The sequence below is a fragment of the Rattus norvegicus genome, chromosome 3 (assembly GCF_021556685.1).
Source record: "Rattus norvegicus strain SHRSP/BbbUtx chromosome 3, alternate assembly SHRSP_T2T, whole genome shotgun sequence".
Lineage (NCBI taxonomy): Eukaryota > Metazoa > Chordata > Mammalia > Rodentia > Muridae > Rattus > Rattus norvegicus.
The window spans coordinates 158,067,101-158,077,371 of record NC_141536.1 but is presented as its reverse complement, the minus strand read 5'-3'; the positions used below and the strand labels follow the sequence as shown (position 1 = coordinate 158,077,371).

At 48.5% G+C, this 10,271-nt stretch overlaps 2 long non-coding RNA genes across 3 annotated transcripts; one reads left to right on the top strand and one right to left on the bottom strand.

Moving 5' to 3' along the window:
- Nucleotides 1-2,078: 2,078 nt before the first annotated feature.
- LOC120101799 (uncharacterized) lies at nt 2,079-9,036 on the bottom strand. The gene is made up of 2 exons (XR_015683992.1): nt 8,948-9,036; nt 2,079-4,997 (listed from the first exon to the last, which is right to left on the bottom strand). It is a non-coding gene; the product is annotated as an uncharacterized LOC120101799 (long non-coding RNA).
- On the top strand, nt 3,365-8,446 carry LOC102555601 (uncharacterized). Of its 2 annotated transcripts, none has more exons than XR_015683990.1 (4): nt 3,365-3,453; nt 4,003-4,189; nt 7,439-7,526; nt 8,128-8,446. It is a non-coding gene; the product is annotated as an uncharacterized LOC102555601 (long non-coding RNA). The 2 variants fall into 2 exon arrangements; XR_015683991.1 differs by having other exon boundaries at nt 7,871-8,446.
- Nucleotides 9,037-10,271: the final 1,235 nt, after the last annotated feature.

Here is a 10,271-nt window from a genome sequence, read left to right as displayed (position 1 = left end):
CTACTGTCCTAAATGCCACCACAATGGGAAATAAAGGGTTTTCACTAAGCCACCTGATTTAAGAATTGAATGCCTTTAATCCCAATTCTCAGAAGGCAGATGGATTCCTGTGAGTTTGGAGCCAGCCTGGTCTACATAGTGAGTTCAGGTTAACCAGGGCTACACAGTGAGACTCTTGTTTCCCCACTCCAAACCCCTCCCCATAAAAGAACGTCACAGGGACCAGAGGAGTAACTAAGACAGAAGCATCAGACAGTGGAGGGGAAGACGGAGTCTGAACCTTGCAGAGGCTGCTGGTTGCGGTGCGGAGAGAGAATGCAGGCTTTGGGGGAGGCTCTGGCTTGGGCTAGAAGAGTCCAGGAAGAAGCAAGCAAGCAGAGGACTGAGTGCTGTTTGGAAGCCATGTTTGTTTTTCAGGTGCTATTATGAAAATACCCGGCAAGAAGTCTGGAAAGACGGCTAAGCGGTAAGGAGCACCAATCGTTCTTCCAGAGGACCAGAGTTCAGTCCCCTGCATACACATCTGGCAGCTCACAGCCACCTGAGACCCCAGCATAGGGACCTGACACATCAGGCCTCATGTGCACACACCCCCATATACATACACGTAATTAAAAGTGATTTTAAAACTATTGGGCAAGAAGCGATTTAAGGAAGGGCATGTTTGCCTTGGCTCACAGTTCTGTGGGATACATTCAGTCGCAAGGAGGGATCTGTCCACCCTTGTCATGGTGGCCAGGAAGCAGAGAGGGATGGTGAGCCAGAGCTTAATTCTCCTTATTAAACCCAGGACCCCAGCTACATCAATCACAACCCCACATCTGGATGAGTCTTTCCACTTCAGTCAACCCAATGCAGATGATAGTCCCTCACAGACATGCCCAGAGATGTGTTTCCATGGTGATGGTACATCCTGTCAAGCTGAAATGCAAGATGAACCATCGCAGAAGGTGGATCAGAAGGGTGGGGTGTAGGAGTGGCCATGACACTTCTGGGGGATTGAAACCCTTTGTTGAATCAAGTCAATGTGCCAACTGTCACCCCAAAAAGGACCACAGGGGTAGGTGTAGGGAGAAGAATTAGTCAGACCATGCCATGAGGTTTCTCGCTTATACGGTGGATGGCTGGCAGCATCCTCCTTCCAGAGAGCGATTATGAGGAGAAAATGAGTTCACATTAGGCAGGTGAGGTCTCTCGAGAGCATGAGACATTCCAGGTGTCCTGAGCAAGAGCAGACATGGGGTACGTGGACTGTAGTCTCGAGAGAGGAATCTTCAAATTGAGAAGGATGGAGGGAGGGAGCCCCTGCAGAACAGTTGCTTTATTTTGTTAGCATCCCAATGAAATGTGAGCATTTGAAAATCAGGGGCAGATTCCAGCCCTCTTCCCTTCCTCTTTGTGTGCGTGTGTGCGTGTGTGTGTGTGTGTGTGTGTGTGTGTGTGTGTGTGTGTGGTGTAGAGGTCACAGTTCACCTTAGGCATCATCCTATAGGGACCATCCCATGTTATTTATTTGAGATGGAGACTTTGGCTAACTGGACACTTGGGCTAAGCTAGCAGAATAGACAGCCCTAGAGTTGTGCTGCCTTGCAACTCTTCTATCTCCCCATATGAGAGGGAGACAGATTCTTTTTTTAAAACTAACCATGGAGATATACTTTAAGGTCAGCAGTCACCTTCTCCCTTCTTGCCTCTGTCTGATGATTGGATTTCAAAGCAAGAAGGAGTCCTAAACACAGCTGTTTCCTATGGGGCTCTAGATAGGAAAGACCTTTCCCAGCGTTGGAAAGGTTCTGTCCCCCATGGATGGAGACAATCCTGCTGCCTGTGTCCCTACCAGGACATCTGTAGGGGACAGTCTCCTCCCGTTCACCTTGCTTCTGCTCGGTGTCTCCATCCTAAATGGCGGGAGAGAACGGAGGCCAACCTGTAAGGATATAATTTCCTTCCTATTACATTATTCCATCCCGAGCAGGAGAGACCAAGTGTTTGTCATTTACGAGTGTCATGTCATTACGTTCTGTATTGCAGTGTAATGATCTGCAATGATTAAATGACAAAATGCCAGCTCACTGCCAAAAATTTAAAGTGGCGTGCTTTTATTTGTAGATCAGAAAGCTATTATTAATTCCCATATTGACTTTGCCACACGAAATAATGCAAGCGGACCAGCAGAGACGGACCGGCAGAGACGGACCAGCAGTAGTAGGTGAGAGGCTGTGCTTAACTGCAACATGTAGGACAAGGTCGCCATCATTCTGGAACCTTCTTCAGAATGCATATCCCTGGCTGAATATATTGGTCTAACAGTCTTGTCACCAGATGAGTGTCAAGTGGCAGGTATCAAAAATATAACCTGACTGGAGTATTTATAGAGAAGATAAACAGGACTTGTGGGCAGGTGGCAAAGAAGACAGAGCGGTCTCCAACCCCTCGGCCTCATGGTCTTCGCCATCCACCTCTATCCTGGCAGTTAGGGGCGGGCAGATCGGATTTCCTTCTGTTTATCTTCTTTAAGGGGGAAAAAAGTATGGACGATTTCCCTTACGTCATTGAATTACCATAAGAATTTACTGTTGGCAAAATAAACATTTCCTCCCATCCTAGGCTAAAAGTTCTCTCGTGGAGACCTTCGAAATGGGGGGCTGGATTACTGTCCAGCCGTCAAGGCTTTTTAAACAGCTAAAGTTCAGGTCCCCATGACCTCAAGTGTCCCTGAGTGTGAAGAATTCTATTCTGACCTTCCGTCTCCCTGACCACCTCTTCCCTCTCTGTTCTCTGCTTGGAACAACATGTGTGCTGCCTGTTCTAGGAGGAGATCTCTCTCAGTGTCTCACAAGCTGGTTGGAGTGACCTGTTTCTTCCTGACCTTCTTTTGTGACGCCCCGCCTCCCCACCAGGGGAAAAGAGAAACACTGTCTTCCTTAATTCCTTCTACAGAGGAGTCTTTTTGTTTGCTTTATACTATTTTACTTTGGTTTTTTGTTTGTTTGTTTGTTTGTTTGTTTTTTAAAGACTCCGTCCTCAGCCCAGGATATCACGGAACTGGTGATTTCTCCCACCTTCATCTCTCTTCAGTGTGCTATGGCACAGACCTTCTTAAGAAGCACTCTTGCCTTTGAGTTTTCCCTGATGGACGTCACAAAGGCTTCGGATTTGGTTTTAGTTTTCTTCCGAGGTTTCTCCTTTAATGTGAATCCACCTCTCCTGTGTGATCTCCATTTTTATTTTATGCGGTGATCGGTGATCGCTTTGGAGCGTCATTTTGTTTTCGTGAGGGCAGATTGACAGAGGCAAACGAAATGAAGGCACAGGGCACCATCTTGCTTGGCTCCAGCTTTACAGTTTGATGCGCGTGCGCACACAGACGCTCACCTGCCGCTGACCACTCTAGGGAGGTAGTAACAGGAATCCAATTGTGGTTGTAGAGGCGTTGACTGCAAGTTTAAGGAGGTAACTAGCGATCTCTGCATTTGCTCCCTCACTAGAGGGAGGTAGGGGAGGGGGTTGCAGGTTTTGTCACCTCTGGCGGGTTGGCAGGAACACAGGGGACGTATTCCTTAGTCAAAGAGCTGCGTGAAGGGACCACTTCCGGGGTGGCGACATTATGACAGCCTCCTTTGGGTTGTGGGTAATGCTTAAAGGTTCCACGGTAGGTAAGGTAGATCTGTGAGATCATCTGTTATTAACCCTTCTGTCCTTTTTACTTCGGCTGTTCTGAATCCCAGCAGCTTTCTTCAGTCGCTTCATTGTCTTCGTGGAAGAAAAGTGCGCAGTGGCTCTAAGTGCGCATGCGTAGTGCTGGCAATCAGAAAGCTGCTTCATTCCGATCTTTTTTTCCCCATGATTTCTTTCAAGCCTTTTATTTCTATGTCTTTTTTGGCAGTGGCTCTTGTTTGGCAGGTGTTGAGAACTAAGTATTCTCTCAGAAGACAATACACAGAAGATCACTGGGTGATTTTTTTTCTTGACATATAAATGGCTTTGTCACTCTGTCCACAGTCATGAATGCATAAAACAGCTGCCAAGAACAGCTCAGGTGGCGGCATGAAGACCTGACACAATAGGTGTGTTCCACCCACGGCTGCAGGGGAGATTTCATTCTGCACATCCCCCACTAGAACACACAGAGCAGTGGGTCAGCCTCTGCCACATGGTTGTGGTTTGTGCATCTGAAATGCTTTCATAAGTAAGTTCTTCTCAGTAAGACGGCCTCCTTCCTGTCCATGTCTCTGTGTGTATGTGTGCACGGCAGGCGTATGTGCAGATATGTGTGAGCATGTACAGGCTATAAGTCAACATCAGCTCTTGAGGTCGATCAATGAGCTTGAAGCTCCCTGATTGGCTAAAGCTACCCCTTAGGCTTTGGGGCCCTGCCCCGCCCTTCTCTCCTCCCCCTCAGTGCTAGCGTTGAGGGTGGCCATTGTGATACCCACATCTTTTGCAGATGCTGAAGATCTAAACTTGGGTCTCCTGCTTATGTGTCAAGAACTTTACTGACTGAACCAGCCCCTAAAACCAGCCCCTCCATGCACCTTTCCAGTGATATCTGCCTCTCTCCCAAACTCTTTGCCTCTTTAGGAATCCAGTTAAATGCACAAAGACAGACACTGGCATTCAGGCGGTCAGTCCTAGAGTACAGTCCAGTCAGTATGGCAAACAGAGCTAAGGCGGGAGGGGGGAAATGGAGAGAGAGGGAGAGGGAGAGAGGGAGGGAGAGAGAGGGAGAGAGGAGAGAGGAGAGAGAGAGAGAGAGAGAGAGAGAGAGAGAGAGAGAGAGAGAGAGAGAGAGTTTTTGATTGGAAAGGGCACTCTGAAAAGGCAAATGCAATGGGATGTAGTGAACAATGGAGGTGGGCAAATTGTGCATGGCACAGTCCCAGAGGGCTTCCAAGAGGAAGTGATATTTGAGTTGAGCATGAATATTGGAGTGTCAATCAATTCAGAATTCAGGAAGCATGTTCCAGGTCATCAGAATGTCAGATATGAAATTGTACCTTAAAAGCAAGCAAAGACAGACGGGAATCAGTCCAGTGTGACGAGATGGCTTTGAACTATCAGAAAGATAAGAACTGACCTCAGAATGGAGGCCATGGGCCAGCCAGCACAATGACTGTCAAATCTGCCTTGCCGGTCTAGGCATGTCTGCCCCTCTCTTATCTCTATTTGTTTTGGTTTTAGTCTGAATCACGCATTTCCCTGTAGTTCTGCGACAATAAGAGACACCACCACAGAAGTACAAGCACTGAGGTTCCAGGGTATAACGCAGTTGTTAAATGTCGATGGGCGTGTGCAGAATTTACCTTGTCTGTGCCAAGGAACACGTATGCGTTCGACAAAATCTGTCAGAGGCAACGGGAGAGAAAAAGCAGGGTGCCCAACTGAACTGGAGTTGAGTGTCTCTTACTCACACAATGAGAAAAGGACCCTCCCCCCCTCTGCCTTCCTTGAAAGGAGAGCTGTCAAGAGGGCAGATCTATCATTAAATCATGACCGGGAGCACAAGGTTGTCTTAGAGACCCTGACCCAAGAGCAGAGGATAGCCGTGGGTGGTAGAGTGCTTGCCTTGTAGGCATGAAGCCCTGACATCAATCCCCATATTGCATAAGTCAATATGCAATCACATATGATAAGCAATCACAGGCCTGTAACCCCATGACTCAGGAGGTGGCAGCAACGGAATCAGAAGTTCAAGTTTACATATGGAGTTCAAGGACAGCTGGATTACGTGAGACCCTGTCAACAAGCAAGCAAACCATGAAGCAGAAAGAAAAGAGGAGAAGAGGAAAGGAGAGGAGAGAAGAGAAAAGAAAACGAAACACTCCGACCTAATCCCGGACATTTTGTGTGAACCAGCCAGGGTCAGCAAATACCTATCATCAGAGTTCTTGTTATGAGAGGGGAAAATCCAACTTCTAGTCCAGCCGAGCATAGTGTCGGACATGACAACAGCAGAGCGAGAATCACTGAAAACCCGAGAAATTCAACATGTACACCTTTTGGGCACCAACAGCTTGGCTTGAACATGACCTGACGTCAAGAAACGGCCAAGAGGATGACTAATGAGAGTCAGAATGATGACATCATTAAATGCTGATGACCGCAATCTATTTCATTATGACGGTGCATTTTATTCTTTTCCAGAATGCAGCCAGGCTTCTGGTAAGATAATGATCAATTTTTTTTAAAGCATATGCAGTCATAGACTTGACCACTGTGATGTTTCATATATGCTCGGCCCAGGGAGGGGCACTATTAGAAGGTGTGACTCTGTTGGAGTAGGTGTGGCCTTTTGGGGTGGGTGTGGCCTTGTTGGAGTGGGTGTGGCCTTGTTGGAGTAGGCGTGTCACTGCGGGTGTGGGCTTTAAGACACTTATCCTAGCTGCTTGGAAGCCAGTCTTCCACTAGCAGCCTTCAGATGAAGATGTAGAGCTCTCAGCTCCTGCACCATGCCTGTCTGGATGCTGCCATGCTCCTGCCTTGATGATGATGGACTGAACCTCTGAACCTGTGAGCCAGCCCCAATTAAATGTTGTCCTTATAGAGTTGCCTTGGTCATGGTGTCTGTTCACAGCAGTAAACCCTAACTAAGACAGCCAGTGAGCACAGAGGTAACCCCCTTCTCATGGAGCCATCCTTTCGACCTCTGCCTAGCTCAGTGATGCCCACTGTGTCCTGGATGCCTCCTACTTGGGATCTCCAGACAGACAGAGGACAAGTCCTTCTACCTGCTTTCACTGGCTCCGCCCCAGCGGAGGTCAGTCCATTTCTGGTCCTGGTCTAGATTCTCCAGCTATGTTAGGGTCATGTGCTCTTTAGTTAATAAGTCTTGCTTTTTCTTAGCACCTCTAACACCCCAGGCTCCAACAAAGTGACAGAGAAAGGCTGGCCAGAGATGTTGACATCAATCCTGTGAGTGAGAGGGAGGGTCTGCACCAAATGGCTCTCTTCAAGTTAAGGTTTTGTGCAGCAACACCCTGTTGGGGAAGGATCAAAGTGGGGAACTTGAGGCTGCAGTGAAGGTGGCTACAGTATCCCAGGGGTCCCATCTTCCTAGGACACATTGACACACGTGGGGACAGTGCACACAGGATGGAGACATTGTCACTTAACCTCACACTTGGTATGTGGAGGTTTACCGCACATGATGCTTCGATATCACTCCCCATGTTAACAGGGACCCTGTTAGGTTCCAATATGACACCATTATGAGCAATTGGGATTCATGTGGCCCCTCGTTTTCATTTAGACCCCCTTACTCTCTTAAAAGGTAGCTGGCCTTTTAATGAGATACATTTCCATATAAACCAGTCAGCAAAAATATGGACTGGGGCATCCCCCTATGACTGTGACCATCAGCTACATTGGCTGGAAAGCCTCCCCACTCTGTGTCCGATCCCCCTTTTCTTCCTGATCACCAATATCTCCATTGTCACAGACAGCCTTGACTGCCTTAATGAACCTGTAAGCTGACCACCACAGTGGCTATCCTGCTGAGGGAAGCAGCCGCTTTTTGGACGCCTGTGGTAAGTACCACCCACTTTCATGACGTCCCTCTGATGGCCCAGACTCACTCACAACCCCTACACCAGGGAATAGGGATTTTGGTATTACGGTTGCCACCACTGAGGCCACCATTGCTGCTGCCTTGACCCAGACAGACACTATGGCGGAGACTGTCAATGCTGCAGTCTCTAAGTCAGCTGAGGTGCTGCAGGCACAGTGGGTACTAAATCAACATCTTTATCATGGCGCCCACATTTTACAGCAACAGATCGACTTACTGGCAGAAGAGGTGGCCCTTGTTAGGGACATGGCTCTATTGCCATGCGTCCCCAGGTTTCACTCAATCTGCCTAACCCCTTACCAGGTACACAACACCACTGAAGCCCGACAACAGTTGGCTCCATATCTTAAAGGTACCTGGTCAGACTAATTCCTTAACTATTCTGTACTGTAATGGAGAACATAGCCAACCTCAGTGTGACCTGATTATCTGTGCTCTCCCTAGATGCTGGGTTCTTGGGAGAAGTGTGGGACGATATTGAAAGGCTGCTTGACCTCTCATGAATAGCCACTTATGCTATGATGGGAGGAGCGGTCATAGCAATAATTATTGTGTTTAAGTGTCCCACACAGCATATCTCCAGGCAGCGCTCCATAAACAAAGCAACCCTCCACGTGCTGATGGCTCTCAATTGTGCCCCCCTAAAGAAGTGTTCAAAGCATAGATGGAAGAGATGGGGCCACCTCTGTCAAAACACCAGGGGCTGCGCAGCCGCAAAACCATCTCCTGCAGGAGGACCTAATTGAGGACAGTCTGAGAGACCAAGAATTGCTGATGCAGACAGTGCCAGCCAATCAGGAACTGTTGTTTAGAAGAGCCGCTCTCTTGGGACCAATGGGGCGCGGGTGAGGGTATTAAAGGAGCTTATAGCAGTTCAGAGAGCTTGCTGCTGCGTTTCTCACTTGCTCCCGGAGTCTGTATTGCTTGTTCCGTGTTACCTTCCCTCTAACTCCCAAGGACAGGTATGGAGTAGTCCAGATACTTACTCATGGGCAGCAGAGACTCGCCTAATGAAGAAAACTGTAAAGGAACGGGAGATACAAACACAGAACCACAAGAAGGAAACACAGAGCCTTGGCCAGGTGCTCAGTGACACAGGAGATAGGGTTACAGTGCAGTTGGACATTAACATCAGTAATTCAGTAGGAAAGGTGGTTAGGAGATGGATGTTGGGGTCCCCTACCCCATTAACAACACACTGCTGGGTATAAGGCTGTTGAGTGCCCCTGAAATAGGCCGCCCTGTGATCATGTGCATCCCTGTACTGAAGATCAGAACGGACCCAGAAATCATTCCCACCATCTTTAGAGACAGCAGGCAGGAAACCAGTCACGACCTGAGCCTTGACTAGGGAGGAAGTCAACACCCCTCTCCGTGTACCTTCAGTCTACACTCCAAAGGAGTCGGATCCACTTCGACGTTGAACGTTGTCTTGACAAATTCTATCCCCAAGTACCAGAGCCCGACTCTCCAAAATCTCTCTTGGAAGACAGAATTCTCAAACACGGGGCGTTCTCAACACTGCTAAGGTCCCTACACTTCCGTACACTCGGTAACAGGGGGAGCACATTTTGTTGGAAGAGATGTTACATGACGGTCCCCGGAGCTCACATTCAGCTGACTTCAGTGCGTTGACCAAAAATAGAAACTGGCTTACATACCCTTCCATTTTTAGGGAAGGTGAAGACATAGATTTCGACACTTGATTTTCTTAGCTCTGGGAACACTGTAGGCTAAACTGCTTGGCCCCGAGGGACCTCTTTGCTATTGGCTGCCCTGGGCAGGGTGATAGATTTAAAATTCATTCCTGACATCCAGTTGACACGGGGTTTTAAAAGCGTGTTTAATATTGCACTGGTCGCCACTTCTGCTCACAAAGAGTTCAGCTGCCACTGGCTTCCGGTTCTTGTTCCTCATTTGGTGGTTTCTTCAACTTCAGCCCCAGTCTATTGTCTGACCTGGGTGCTAGTCTCTAGGTGGGAAGAGAGGCGATGAACAGGTTGAGAGCAAGGAAAGCTGAAACACACCACGCCTCACGCCAGTAGCCTTGCAGGAAAGGATTGAAGGCTGCTGGGCACAGCGTCATTCCTGTGTCTTTCCCTGTGCCCTGTCAGTGCTCCGTGGGGTCAGTCAGCTGGCTCGGTGTCTTAGTCAGGGTTCCTATTCCTGCACAAACATCAGGACCAAGAAGCAAGATGGGGAGGAAAGGGTTTATTCAGCTTACACTTCCGCATTGCTGTTCATCACCAAAGGAAGTCAGGACTGGAACTCAAGCAGGTCAGGAAGCAGGAGCTGATGCAGAGGCCATGGAGGGATGTTACTTACTGGCTTGCTTCCCCTGGCCTGCTCAGCTTGCTCTCTTATAGAACCCAAGACCACCAGCCTAGGGGATGGCACCACCCACAATGGGCTGGGTCCTCCCCTCTTGATCACTAGTTGAGAAAATGCCTTACAGCTGGGTCTCATGGAGTCATTTCCTCAACTTCTCCTTTCTCCTTTCTCTGTGGTATCTCCAGCTTGTATCAAGTTGACACACAAAACCAGCCAGAACACTTGGGAATCCATAGGTTTCAAACACACACAGACTGATGGTTTGTTTTCCATCCGAAACTTCCTTCTGAGACCGGCGTCTCTTTGAGAAAGGATGACAGGTGGCCTGCGTCTCCCCCGCTCTCCTGAACTTTGAGGAACAGGTAGGATGAGA